The sequence below is a fragment of the Cannabis sativa genome, chromosome 2, assembly GCF_029168945.1.
Source record: "Cannabis sativa cultivar Pink pepper isolate KNU-18-1 chromosome 2, ASM2916894v1, whole genome shotgun sequence".
Classification (NCBI taxonomy): domain Eukaryota; kingdom Viridiplantae; phylum Streptophyta; class Magnoliopsida; order Rosales; family Cannabaceae; genus Cannabis; species Cannabis sativa.
Window position 1 is genome coordinate 60,981,222 of NC_083602.1, and position 12,306 is coordinate 60,993,527.

At 43.4% G+C, this 12,306-nt stretch overlaps 1 non-coding gene across 1 annotated transcript; it reads left to right on the forward strand.

Annotated features, from left to right (window-relative positions):
* Positions 1–2,673: 2,673 nt before the first annotated feature.
* LOC133035211 (small nucleolar RNA R71) lies at positions 2,674–2,780 on the forward strand. The gene has a single exon (XR_009686491.1). It is a non-coding gene; the product is annotated as a small nucleolar RNA R71 (small nucleolar RNA).
* Positions 2,781–12,306: the final 9,526 nt, after the last annotated feature.

A 12,306-nucleotide genomic window follows, 5' to 3' on the forward strand; every position in this document is an offset into this window, starting at 1 on the left:
TCCAAACAAACCCCAAATGAATCCCCGTAGATAGAGAAGTCATCCATGAATATCTCCAAAATACTCTCAGCCATATCCGAGAAAATAGCCATCATACACCTTTGGAAAGTCGCGAGAGCATTGCACAATCCAAATGGCATCCTCCTAAAGGCAAAGGTACCATATGGACAAGTGAATGTGGTTTTCTCTTGATCTTCTGGTGCTATAGAAATCTGATTGTAACCCGAATATCCGTCAAGAAAGCAATAAAACTCTTTTCCCGCCAAACGATCCAACATTTGGTCAATAAATGGCAGCGGGAAATGATCCTTCCGAGTAGCATTGTTTAGCTTCCGGTAGTCCATACACACCCTCCAACCGGTCACGATTCGAGTAGGAATCAACTCATTGTTTGCATTAGCCACCACCGTGACTCCTCCTTTCTTGGGCACACATTGAACAGGACTAACCCATGAGCTATCCGAAATTGGGTACACAATACCATAATCTAGCCACTTGATCACTTCTTTTCGCACCACTTCTTTCATGACAGGATTCAATCTTCGCTGATGCTCAACAGAATTGCTACAACCAGCTTTTAAAAGTATCTTGTGCGTGCAAATTGTTGGACTAATACCCCTTATGTCCGCCATAGTCCACCTGATTGCTTTTTTATGCTTTTTCAACACCTCTAGCAAGGCACCTTCATCTTCAACTACCAAGTTTGCTGCTATAATAACTGGTAGCGTGTCATTCTCCCCCAAATAGGCATACTTCAGATGGCTTGGCAAGGGTTTCAACTCCAACTTCGGTGGTTCTTGGATGGAGGGTTTTGGAGGCTTAAAATTACTTTCCTTCAACTCCAAAGATTCAAAGGGCTTCTTGAATTTTGGAATAGGTTGCAATGGCTCCACCCAAGCAACTTGGTTGTCTTCATCTTCACTCAAGTCTTCAAGCTCATCAAAAGAACTTATAAATTTCTCATCCTTCCAAGCTTCCTTGTGAAATTTTTCAGCCACTATCGAGTCAATTACACTTATGCGGGAGCACTCTTCTATCTCATCCGGAAATCTCATAGCATTGAACACATTAAAGGTAACTTTTTGGTCATTCACCCTCATTGTGAGCTCCCCATTTTGCACATCAATCAGAGTTCTCCCGGTAGCAAGGAACGGTCGACCCAAGATAATAGGCACATCTCTATCAGCTTCATAGTCTAGGATGATGAAATCAGCTGGAAAAATGAACTTGTCAACCTGTACTAGAACATCTTCTATTTTTCCTTCCGGATGGGCCATGGACCTGTCAGCAAGTTGCAATGTAACAGTTGTAGGACGTGCTTCACCAATACCACACTTCTTAAAGATCGACATAGGCATGAGGTTGATGCTTGCACCCAAATCACATAAAGCTCTTCCAACATCCCGTCCCCCAATAGAACAAGGGATTGTAAAACTACCCGGATCCTTCAACTTCGGTGGAATCTTACTTTTCAACATGGCGCTGCATCCTTCGGTAAGAGCTACAGTTTCAAACTCCCCCAACCTCCTTTTCTTCGTCAAAATGTCTTTTAAGAACTTGACATACTTCGGCATTTGCTCCAATGCTTCCACCAAGGGAATATTGATATGGAGCTGCTTCAACACATCTAAAAACTTCTTGAATTGCCCATCTTGCTGCTGTTTCCAAAATCTTTGAGGAAATGGAAGGGGTGTTTTAGGACTAGAACATACTGGTGCGGATTGCTGACTGTCAGGTTGCTGACCCGATGCTGTATCAACTGGTCTGGTATCAACAAATTCCTGGGCAGTTTTTTTACTCAATTTTTCATCAATTTGGATTGAAGTGGGCTCCCCACTACCCTTTATTTCCTCCTCGAAATTTTTCAGATGCTTGCCACTCCTCAAGTGAATGGATTTGCATTGTTCCTTCCCATCCCTCCTTGGATTCTCCGTGTCACTAGGCAAAGAACCTTGCGACCTAGCTTTTAATTCATTTGCCAAATGTCCAAGTTGAAACTCTAAGTTTCGAAGAGAAGCAGCTTGACTTTGTATCACCGCATCATTTTTGGCCATATAATCCCGCATTAGACTCTCCAAAGAACTTAGTTGGGAAGTTTGAGCATGTTGTGAATGTCGTGGTTGTTGAGAAAAACCCGGTGGATATGCTTGTCTTCCTTGGGCTGGTGCGGTGCTTGAGCTTGCTCCTTGACCCCCCCAAGACAAATTAGGATGATTCTTCCATGCTTGATTGCAAGAGTTTGAGAATGCTCCATTGTTTCTATTAAAATTCTAATTTCCCATGTAACACACGGACTCCGGATTGGATGGACACTTCTCAAACGCATGCCCTTCTCCACAAAACACACATGAGACATCATCACTTTGAATGGCATCAGCTGGTTGAATATTTTTAGCATTCCCAATACTCAAATTCTTCAAAACATTCGTCATGGAAGCCATTTGAGTTGTCAAAGCCGTTATTACATCTACCTCAAGGACTCTCGCCACTTTTCTACTTGTTGGAGCTCTTGTGTTGGACCATTGGTAGTTGTTACTTGCAATGGTCTCCAAAATCTCAAATGCTTCATTGTAAGACTTCGACAAAATAGCACCATTGGCCGATGCATCTAACACCATTCGAGAAGCTGCATTCAAGCCATTATAAAAAGTCTCCATCTGAATACAATGTGGAATGCCATGATGTGGACACTTTCGCAAAAGTTCCTTAAACCTCTCCCATGCATCACTTGTAGACTCATCTTCAAGTTGCTGAAAAGACATGATCTCACTTCTGAATTTTGCATTTCTAGTAGGAGGAAAGTATTTCCTCAGAAACTTCTCAGCAAGGTCATTCCAACTGGTCACAGAATCAGGCGGCAAAGTGTTGAGCCATGATCTAGCTCGGTCCCGTAGTGAGAATGGGAATAGCTTCAACCTTAACACCTCTTCACTCACTCCTTGGATCTTGAAAGAATCACTCACCTCCAAAAATGAACGGAGATGGAGGTGAGGATCTTCAGTTGGCATCCCGCTGAATTGCCCCACAGTTTGGAGCATTTGAAGCATCACTGGCTTGAGCTCAAACTGCGGTGCTTGTATTTCAGGCCTCACAATGCCTGGATTGAGCTCATTAAACATGGGTGTTGCATACTCCCTTATAGCCCTTGCTCGATCATCTGCCAATATGATGGGATTAACAATTTGTTGAGCAATCCCATCATCATCAAAATTTTCAGCCATGATGTCTCGGCCCTTAGCCTTTTGAACCCTTCTTCTTCGTTGGAATGTACGTTCAATCTCGGGGTCAATAGGAGCAAGTTCAAAGTCCTCTTGTTGGTTCATACACTATAGATACCTGAGATTTCAAAGACAAACCAGCAAGATTAAAAGCACAAAAATTCTTAGAATGTCAATTAGTTGATAAAACAAAATTTAGAACTTAAAGTCCCCGGCAACGGCGCCAAAAACTTGTTGTGAAAATTATATTGCTTTATAATTGCGCAAGTGTACACAATCACAAACAAGTAATATAATGATAAGTAATCAAAGTTCGTCTCCACAGGGACTTTTTACTAAATAATGCTAAATTAACTCAGAGCAATTCCAAGAATTTCAAATAAAAATAAAATAAAGTCACACATTAATTCATGAGAAAAATTTGTAGCCTTGATTCTAAACTTGAGAACTAATTTTTTTAGCTAAATAAACTAAAAATAAGAAACTAAAAGTGATTAAAGTGGTGGTAATTTCAGATTTGGAATATAGACTTGGGTGATTAATTTCCACCTGTATGTCCCAGTTGATACAGCAATGACCCAGCAATGACTCAGCAATCCTGGCAGAGTTAACAAATTTCAAAAAAAACCAGCAAGCTTTTTCCAAAACTTGCAATATACTATTCATAATCTCAACAATGCATTCCTACATCAGATTAGATCACAAATAGTCCAATTTAGCATCAAATCTTTAGTTATGAATGGTAGCAAAATATTCCTATTTCATTACTAATTAATACCTAAAAGAAAAGGTAAAAATCATGCATCAATTAGAGGGGTTCAACTAGGTCTTGCTTTTCCAAGTAAGATCTAGCTTGATAAATGTTAAAAATGGCCAAAAATTAACATTCATTCAACATTTCATCACAACTAATTGAACTAAGACAAGATTACTTCATCATTGCAACATCAAAACACTAGTCCATACAAGGCTTCATAACCACCCAAATCTCAAAGAGTTTAGTTCATAGCTGAAATTAAAAACAACAAACCAGAAAATCAATTATTCATGGAGTTAAAGAGAAAATTAGAGAGAAGAAAATGATACAAAATGAAGTGGAGAGCAAGAGAAATGAGTAGTGAGCTCAAATCCTTTCTTTTGAGGTTGCCTTCTTCTCCTTCTTCTCAATCTTCTTCTTCTTTCTTTGTACTCTTTTTCTCTGTACTTAATTTCTTTTTGCTGCTGTAAGTTTCGTACCCCCCATTCAAAGTGCAGCCACCATCCTCTAATATCCTCTTCTTTTCTTTTTTGCTCCCCAATTAGGGTACCAAAGTTTACCCTAATTGGAAATCCCAATCATCACCCACTTGTCCTTCATTTTCCACATGTTTGTTCAGTCAATAGCCAAATTCCGCCACCTCAGCTCCTTTCTTTCTTCATTAAAGCCAGCTGGACTATCTGCCAAAATAAACTTACTGGGCTGACAAATTGCTACGCGATGATTGCTATAGCAATGCCAGTCAGCAATAAGTATTTTTCTGCTCCTTTTTCTCCTTGTCCCAAATACTTCCAAATACCTATTCTTGTATTTTTTTCTGTTTAAAACACATAAAAACAATAACATAAGTCTATTTAACACTTACTAACACACACTTCCATTTATTACAAAGACACAACAAACTAAACACAATTACATAGGTTAGACACTAATTGCTCCACAATTCACATTAAATTCAAGCTTAAAGATATGAAAATAACTCTAAATCTTAGAGTTATCAACACCCCAAACTTAGAATCTTGCTCGTCCTCGAGCAATGACAACACAAATAAACAAAATAAAACACAACAACAAATTTTTACACAAAGACTCAACATACAAAACAAATGAGAGATTTCATGGAAATTAAAGTTGGCCTAGCGAACATTGATGCTCTCAGAAAAATGGAATTAAATGGAATAGGAAATTTGTCTTGCTTTAGAGTCTGATACATACCTTAAATAAGGCATGCTGAGTCCTCTTCGGTAGAGAATTTTATCCATCATTACATAACGATGAGCCTGGTACTGGATCTTTCTAGACAGTGCCCTTTCTTGGGGCAACTCACCTTTTGTTATGTATTCTATGATGGGGACCACCCAGTTGGGTTCTTGCCCAACCGTTATTATGGCCTCTTTTATTTTGATGTTTGGCTCTGCCAAGCGTTCCACGAGTACTAGCCCTAGTCCTTCGATTTCACTATCTGAAGCTAACTTAGCCAGACAGTCCGCGTGAGCGTTCTTTTCCCGGGGGATTCTTTCTACTTTGTAGTCCGTGAACTCGTGGAGCAGTTCCCGGACTATTGTTACATATGCGGCCATTCGTTCGCCGCGTGTTTGATATTCTCCCAATATCTGGTTTACCACCAGTTGGGAGTCGCTGTAGACTTTTACTCTTTTGGCCCCCACGGCCTTTGCTAATCTCAGTCCTGCTATCAAGGCTTCATATTCGGCTTCGTTGTTTGAAGCTGAGAAGTCGAACCGTAGGGTTGCCTGGAGTCGAATTCCGGTCGGGGATATCATCGCAACCCCCGCTCCGGATCCGTTTTCATTAGAGGCTCCGTCCACAAATACTCTCCATGTGGGGACCGATGGTATCGGCGCATTCGCGGTTGCCTCGGTTTCATTACATTCGGTGATGAAGTCCGCTAAGGCTTGCCCTTTTATGGAGATGTGGGGTATGTAGTGTAAGTCAAATTGACTTAACTCCATTGCCCATTTGAGAAGCCTTCCGGACGCTTCTGGCTTTTGTAGGACTTGCCGGAGCGGGTGATTGGTCAGTACCTTGATTGGGTGTGCTTGGAAGTACAACCTTAATTTTCTTGAGGCCATTAGGAGGCAGAAAACCAATTTTTCGATGATGGGGTACCTCGCCTCTGCCCCTATCATGCGCTTGCTGACGTAGTACACGGGATGTTGAGTTTTCTCTTCTTCCCGGACTAGGGCAGCAGTGACCGCGTGCCCGGAGACGGCCAGATATAGGAACAGGTCCTCTCCAAGAACGGGTTTTGACAGGATTAGAGGCTGGGCCATGTGTTCTTTCAACTTTTTGAATGCCTCCTCGCACTCGTCCGACCATTCAAACTTTTGGCACTTCTTCAATATGTTGAAGAAGGGAATGCACTTGTCTGTAGATCGGGAGATAAAACGGCTCAGGGCAGCAACCTTTCCGGTTAGGCTCTGCACGTCTTTATGCTTCTTGGGGGATGGCATGCTCAGGAGAGCTTGAATTTTTTCTGGGTTTGCCTCAATCCCCCTCTGGCTGAGGATGAAGCCCAGGAACTTTCCTGATTTGACCCTTAAGGAACATTTCCTTGGGTTGAGCTTCATTCCGTATCTCTGGACTACCTCAAAACACTCTTCTAAGTCGTCCGCATGGTTATTGCATGCTTTAGACTTGACGAGCATGTCCTCCACGTACACCTCCATGTTTCGTCCCAAGAGGCCTTTGAACATCCGGTTGACCATCCTTTGGTAGGTCGCACCAGCGTTCTTCAGTCCGAAAGGCATGACCAGGTAGCAGTATACCCCCTTATCGATCCTGAAGCTAGTGCACTCTTGGTCCGCCGTGTGCATCTTTATTTGGTTGTACCTGGCGTAGGCGTCCATGAAGGATAGTAGTTTGAATCCGGAAGTGGTGTCTACCATCTGATCGATCCTAGGCAGAGGAAAATAGTCCTTCGGACAAGCTTTGTTTAGATCGGTGAAGTCTATACAAACTCGCCAAGTTCCGTTAGGCTTTGGCACCAGGACCGGATTGGCTAGCCATTCCGGGTAGTATACGTCGCGGATCATGCCATTTGTTAAAAGCTTGTCCACCTCTTTCTCTAAGGCCTCGACCTTTACTGAATCGAGGGGGCGTCGCTTTTGCTGGACTGGCGGCATGTCCGGGTTGACGTTGAGGACGTGAGTGATGACATGGGGACTTATGCCAGTCATGTCCTCTTGGCGCCATGCAAAAATGTCGACGGCACCTTTCAGTGTTTTTATTATTTTTTCTTTTTCCTCCGGGTCTAGGCTCTTTCCTAGCCGGAGTACCTTGGTGAAGTCGAGGTCGCACACTGATACCTCCTCGACATCCTCCATCGGTTCTACAATTTTTTCGGACCCCACTCGGGGATCCAACTCATCATCTTCAGCCACTTCTGGCTCAATGGTTTCCCGGACCATCAGTACGGGCAGGTGGGTTACAACGTTGTAACATTGCCTCGCCTCCCCCTGATTTCCTCTCACCGTCCCTATTCCAGCTTCCTGGGTTGGGAACTTTAAGCACAAGTGTCGTATAGATGTGACTGCGCCGAAATCGACCAGGGCCGGTCGGCCGAGGATCGCGTTGTAAGCGGTCGGGAAGTCTACCACCACGAAAGTGTAGTACTTGAACGTGCTTTGGGGGGTATCCGGGCACAAGGTGACGGGAAGTTTTACTTTCCCCATTGGGATAAGTGTCGTTCCGTTAAACCCCGTGAGTTGGGAACCACTGGGTGAGAGGTCTCGGTCCGTCAGGCCTATTGCAGTGAAGGCCTCCTTGAAAAGTAGATTCACAGAGCTTCCGTTGTCGATCAAGACCCTGGCCACTACTTTATTGGCGATGGGGGTCTCAATGACCAACGGGTCATGGTGGGGAAAACACACCGTCTTGGCGTCTTCTTCCGTGAATGTGATGGGTTGATCCATCAGCTTGGGCCTTTGAGCTGGGAGTTGAGTAACCTCCCAAACCTTACTGTGTTTCACGGCCCCCGCATACCGCTTCAGTTCTTTGTGGGTAGTTCCTCCAATATGGGGCCCTCCTAAGATCATGGCCACTCTCCCATTGGGTCGGGGTGGCAGACCGGGGATATGCTGGGCATCTCCGGTGGGAGCAACTGGAGCCAGTACTCCTACTGCACCCGTTGGTGCTCCTTGTGGCAAAGCCCCTGTCGCCTGACCCGGATTGAGGTGAGGCAGTCGATTCTTGATCCATTCATAGAGGTTCCCCAATCGGATTAGGTTTTCGATCTCATCTTTGAGATTTTTACATTCATTGGTACTATGCCCAATGTCGTTGTGGTACTCGCATCTCTTGTTGGGGTCCCTCCGGGTGCTATCTTTGTACAGAGGAGGTGGCGTCCGGTAGTGCGTATTTTGCCTAGTAGCAAAGTACACACGCTCTTGGGAGTCCGTCAACTCCGTGTACTGAGTGTATTGGGGAGTGTATCCCCTCTTTTGTCGCTTCTCCTCCGTCCGGGTGCTGCCTTTGGAGGATCGTTTACTCCTCGAGCCCTGGGAAGGACCCGCCAGGCTAGCGGTTGGAGCAAAGTGCGAGGGAGCTTGTCCATTTATCCCTGAGGGATTTCCAAAATGGGACGATGCGGGGGCCAAGGCCTGGCCCTGACCGTATCCGGGGGTAGCAGAGAATTGTATGCCGCTCATTGGTGGAGCCGCGGTCGAGACAATACCCGACTACTGGGCTCCGGGCATATACCTTGCTATCCCGGTGGGATAGTATCCTCCATAGGCCACTATTTGGGCCTCTTCAAGGTTGATGTATTTTTGGACTCGTTTCTGGAAGTCTTGAAGGTTTGCAGCTCCTTCCTGTTGTAGTTCGTTCCACAATGGAGTCCCTGTACGGATACCTGCCTGGAGAAGGGAAAGCTGTTGTCCGTCATCAATTTTCTTGGTCTTCGAGGCTTCCTCTCGGAACCTCTTTATATAGTTCTTTAGGGTCTCTGTAGGCAGCTGCTTGATATTAGTCAAGGCACTGACCTCCAGGTTGACCTTTCTTGCGGCGACAAACTGTCTCCGGAAGTTGGTCTACAATTTGTTCCAACAGCCCACGGATCCTGGTTCTAGTTTCTTGAACCATTCCTCCGCGGACCCACTTAGAGTAAGTGGGAAGCACAGACATTTGGCGTCATTGCTGACTCTCATGACCGTCATGACACGGTTGAACCGCGACAGGTGGTCGCTTGGATCAGAGTTCCCGGTATAAGCTGCCATTTCAGGCATTTTAAAGTTCTTGGGGAGCTCTGCTTCCAAGATGTGCTTAGCACACGGCTCCCGGTCCTCACAGTCTGAAACTGAGTCGTCGCCTTTCTGTCTCCGGGAGACTCGGGCGATATCTTTTTAGAGTATGGCGAGTTCCGCCATGATTCCTTCATTTATCGTTCCCGTGTAGACCGCGGGTCCGTATTTCTTTTGGTCAAGGTGATCCCGGAGGTCACCTTGATTCCCATTGATTTGATTCCTCAAATTGACAGGAGGACATTTCTGTCCTCTTCTCTCTCTACCTCCGAGCTCCTGGTACACGGAAACGCTCTTTCGGTCCTCTCGGTCATGATGGCCAAGACTCCCTTTTTGGAGTTTTCGCCTCTGCGGACCTTTCCATTTCGGGAAATCTGAGCTGACCTTTCGCGGATCCTGCACCTTTTTCTTTCTCCCAGGGGTAGAAGTAGGGTTTTTCTTTTGGTTCCCTTCAGCGGGATACCTTATAGGGCTAGGTTCCCTAGACTTTTGCCGTTGGATACTTGGCGAGGATTCCTCTGGTTCCTTGCCAAGTCCGGCGGACATAGCCTTGGGATGCACGTGGATGCCAGCCGCCTCCATGGCTTTTTGCATGGCCAGCATTACCTCTTTCATCTTTTGGTTTTGTGCTTTTTGGGTTGCGATCTCAGCTTCATGATCGACAGCCTTTTATCTTAGGAGCACCAGCTCTGAGTAGCTACCGTCATCGTAGGCGTACTCGTCGAGGTTTCCCTCGTAATCATCATCAGGAACTCCTTCTTCTTCCTCGGAGCCCTCAGCTGCTCTTGAGGCTACATCTTCCTCATTCGGGTCTTGAGCATCTTCTAGAGGGCGAGGTTGACGAGTGCTTCGAGTCTCCACCATTGTTATAATATGTGGTGTGTTTGCAGAAGCTTTCTTCAGCTCTCAATGAAAGCACCAAAATGTTGACCGAGGTTTTCGGCAACCAATAAAATAATAGAAGATTAAAGAGCTGTAAGAAATTAAGAGAAGGATTTTTACGTGGTTGGGGCGTTAATGAGTCTTAGTCCACGAGTCTGTGTATTTATGAGTGTATTTAATACAGAGAATGTTCTTGGTGAGTATTTACTCTTCTTGCACTTATGCAACCCAAATTACTTGACCCCATTAATGAGCTTTGAGGGGGTATTTATAGTGTTTTTGGTGGGGTGATTCCCAGAATTATAGTACATGTATTTCTGTAACTATCAATAAAGTTGGGTGTTCCCAATGAATATAATATGGGTAATGCATGGTCAAATCCCTAGGTGCTGTAGGGATTTTATGTGGAATGTCCTTATTGCCTTTTGACTGATGGGACTCTTCACAATGTAGCCGTCAATAGACTTAAGTGGTCATAGCCTCGTAGGTGCAGATGGGGGGTCGTGTCGTCAGACTTTATTGCGTGTGGCATTCCCAACACGTTTCCTCCCATGCGGCATTAAATGCGAGATGACTGCTCAGGGGAAGCCTGACACCTCGCGGAGATGCTTTGATGCCACTTAGACCTCCGGGAGTATAGGGGACTTCGTATGCCTTCTCCGGGAGGCCGGTCCCGGATGCTGCCTTTTTTCATAAAGACTTAGCAATTAATTCAAACGTTAAGAGCTTTTGGTCCACGTGTCCCTGTCTGGTTGGTCCACGTATATTGGACAGAATCAGGGGCAACAGTATCAATACAACTAAAAAAGGAGTAGGTCATTACCCACTAACTAAGGAAGTCGATCCTCTATAGAATCTCGTGTCTTATTTATTTTTATGTTCTTATTGTGTAACACGTGGTAAACATAAGTAATAAATACGACTGCACTGTTGGTTGGCCAAATCTGACGTCAACACTTTATATTTTTTAATAATTAACCACATAAACTGATTTTTTTCATGGAAAAACCTACCAAACTAACATTCTGTTTTGCTCTTTACAATTCCATCTAAAAGTCTCTATTAAGTGTCACAGTGGATTTCCTACGTGTATACAAATATACACGTAACACATTTTTAGTGGTACACATAATATTAACAAAAAAATAATTTTAAATATTTAAAAATTTGAAAAAACGAAAGTATTTTTTTACTTTTACTTTTTTTTTCTTCTTTTTATGAAAACCCTAAATCCCCAACTTTCTTTCTTTCTTTCTTTTTTCTGCTCCTTCTTCTATTATTAATATGTACCATCATCACCACTACCTTCACCTGTCACCACCACTACCACCACAAATGACAGATTAAATCAAGACCAAACATAAGTAAAAAAAAAACCTATTAATTAAATGTATCAAAATAAAACATACACTAATGATGAGAAGACCACCCTTGTTGCGAAGCTCCATCATTCGTTTATCTTTTGATCAGATGAGATAATGGCTCCTTCGACTCGGCCCAAAAGAGCTTCTTCTTCCTCATCTTCGTCTTCTGCCTTCAGATTTGGTTTAGAAAGTTCTCCCCGTCGTCGATAAGCTTCCATCGTTACAATCCTGCTGCCAAGAAGCCACCTCTGATGTTGTCGTGAAGTTTTCCGTACTGTTGAGAAGTCTTCCATCCCTTCTCCGTCAGAACTAAGGGACTGGTGCGGGGTTTCACGGAGAAGATGTTGCAATGGTGACAGTTAGGTTCTATGGAGAAGATAAAGAGGTAGAAAGAGGTAGAAAGATGAAGAGAGAGAGAGAGTGTGAGTGAAAAAAGAAAAAAATAAATAAAAAATATTTTTTTTATTTTTATAATTTTTAAATTATTTTTATGTTGTAAACTAATTTTAATATTATGCGGATTCATAAAAATGTGCCACGTGTACACTGTGTACACATGGTCAATCCATTGTGGCATTTAACAGAGATTTTTAGATATGAGTGTAAATAAGAAAATAGAATGTGAGTTTGATAATAAAAAAAAATCGATTTATGTAGTTAATTGTTAAAAAATATAAAATTTAGATGGTTTTACAGCCAATATTCTTAAGAGAAACTATTAAAAAAGTAAAGGATTATTTAGTTCATATTAATATATATTTTGATACAAATTGGTTATAAGGTCCTAATTTGTATTTGAAAACAAGGTTCAAAAATTACTTTATAAA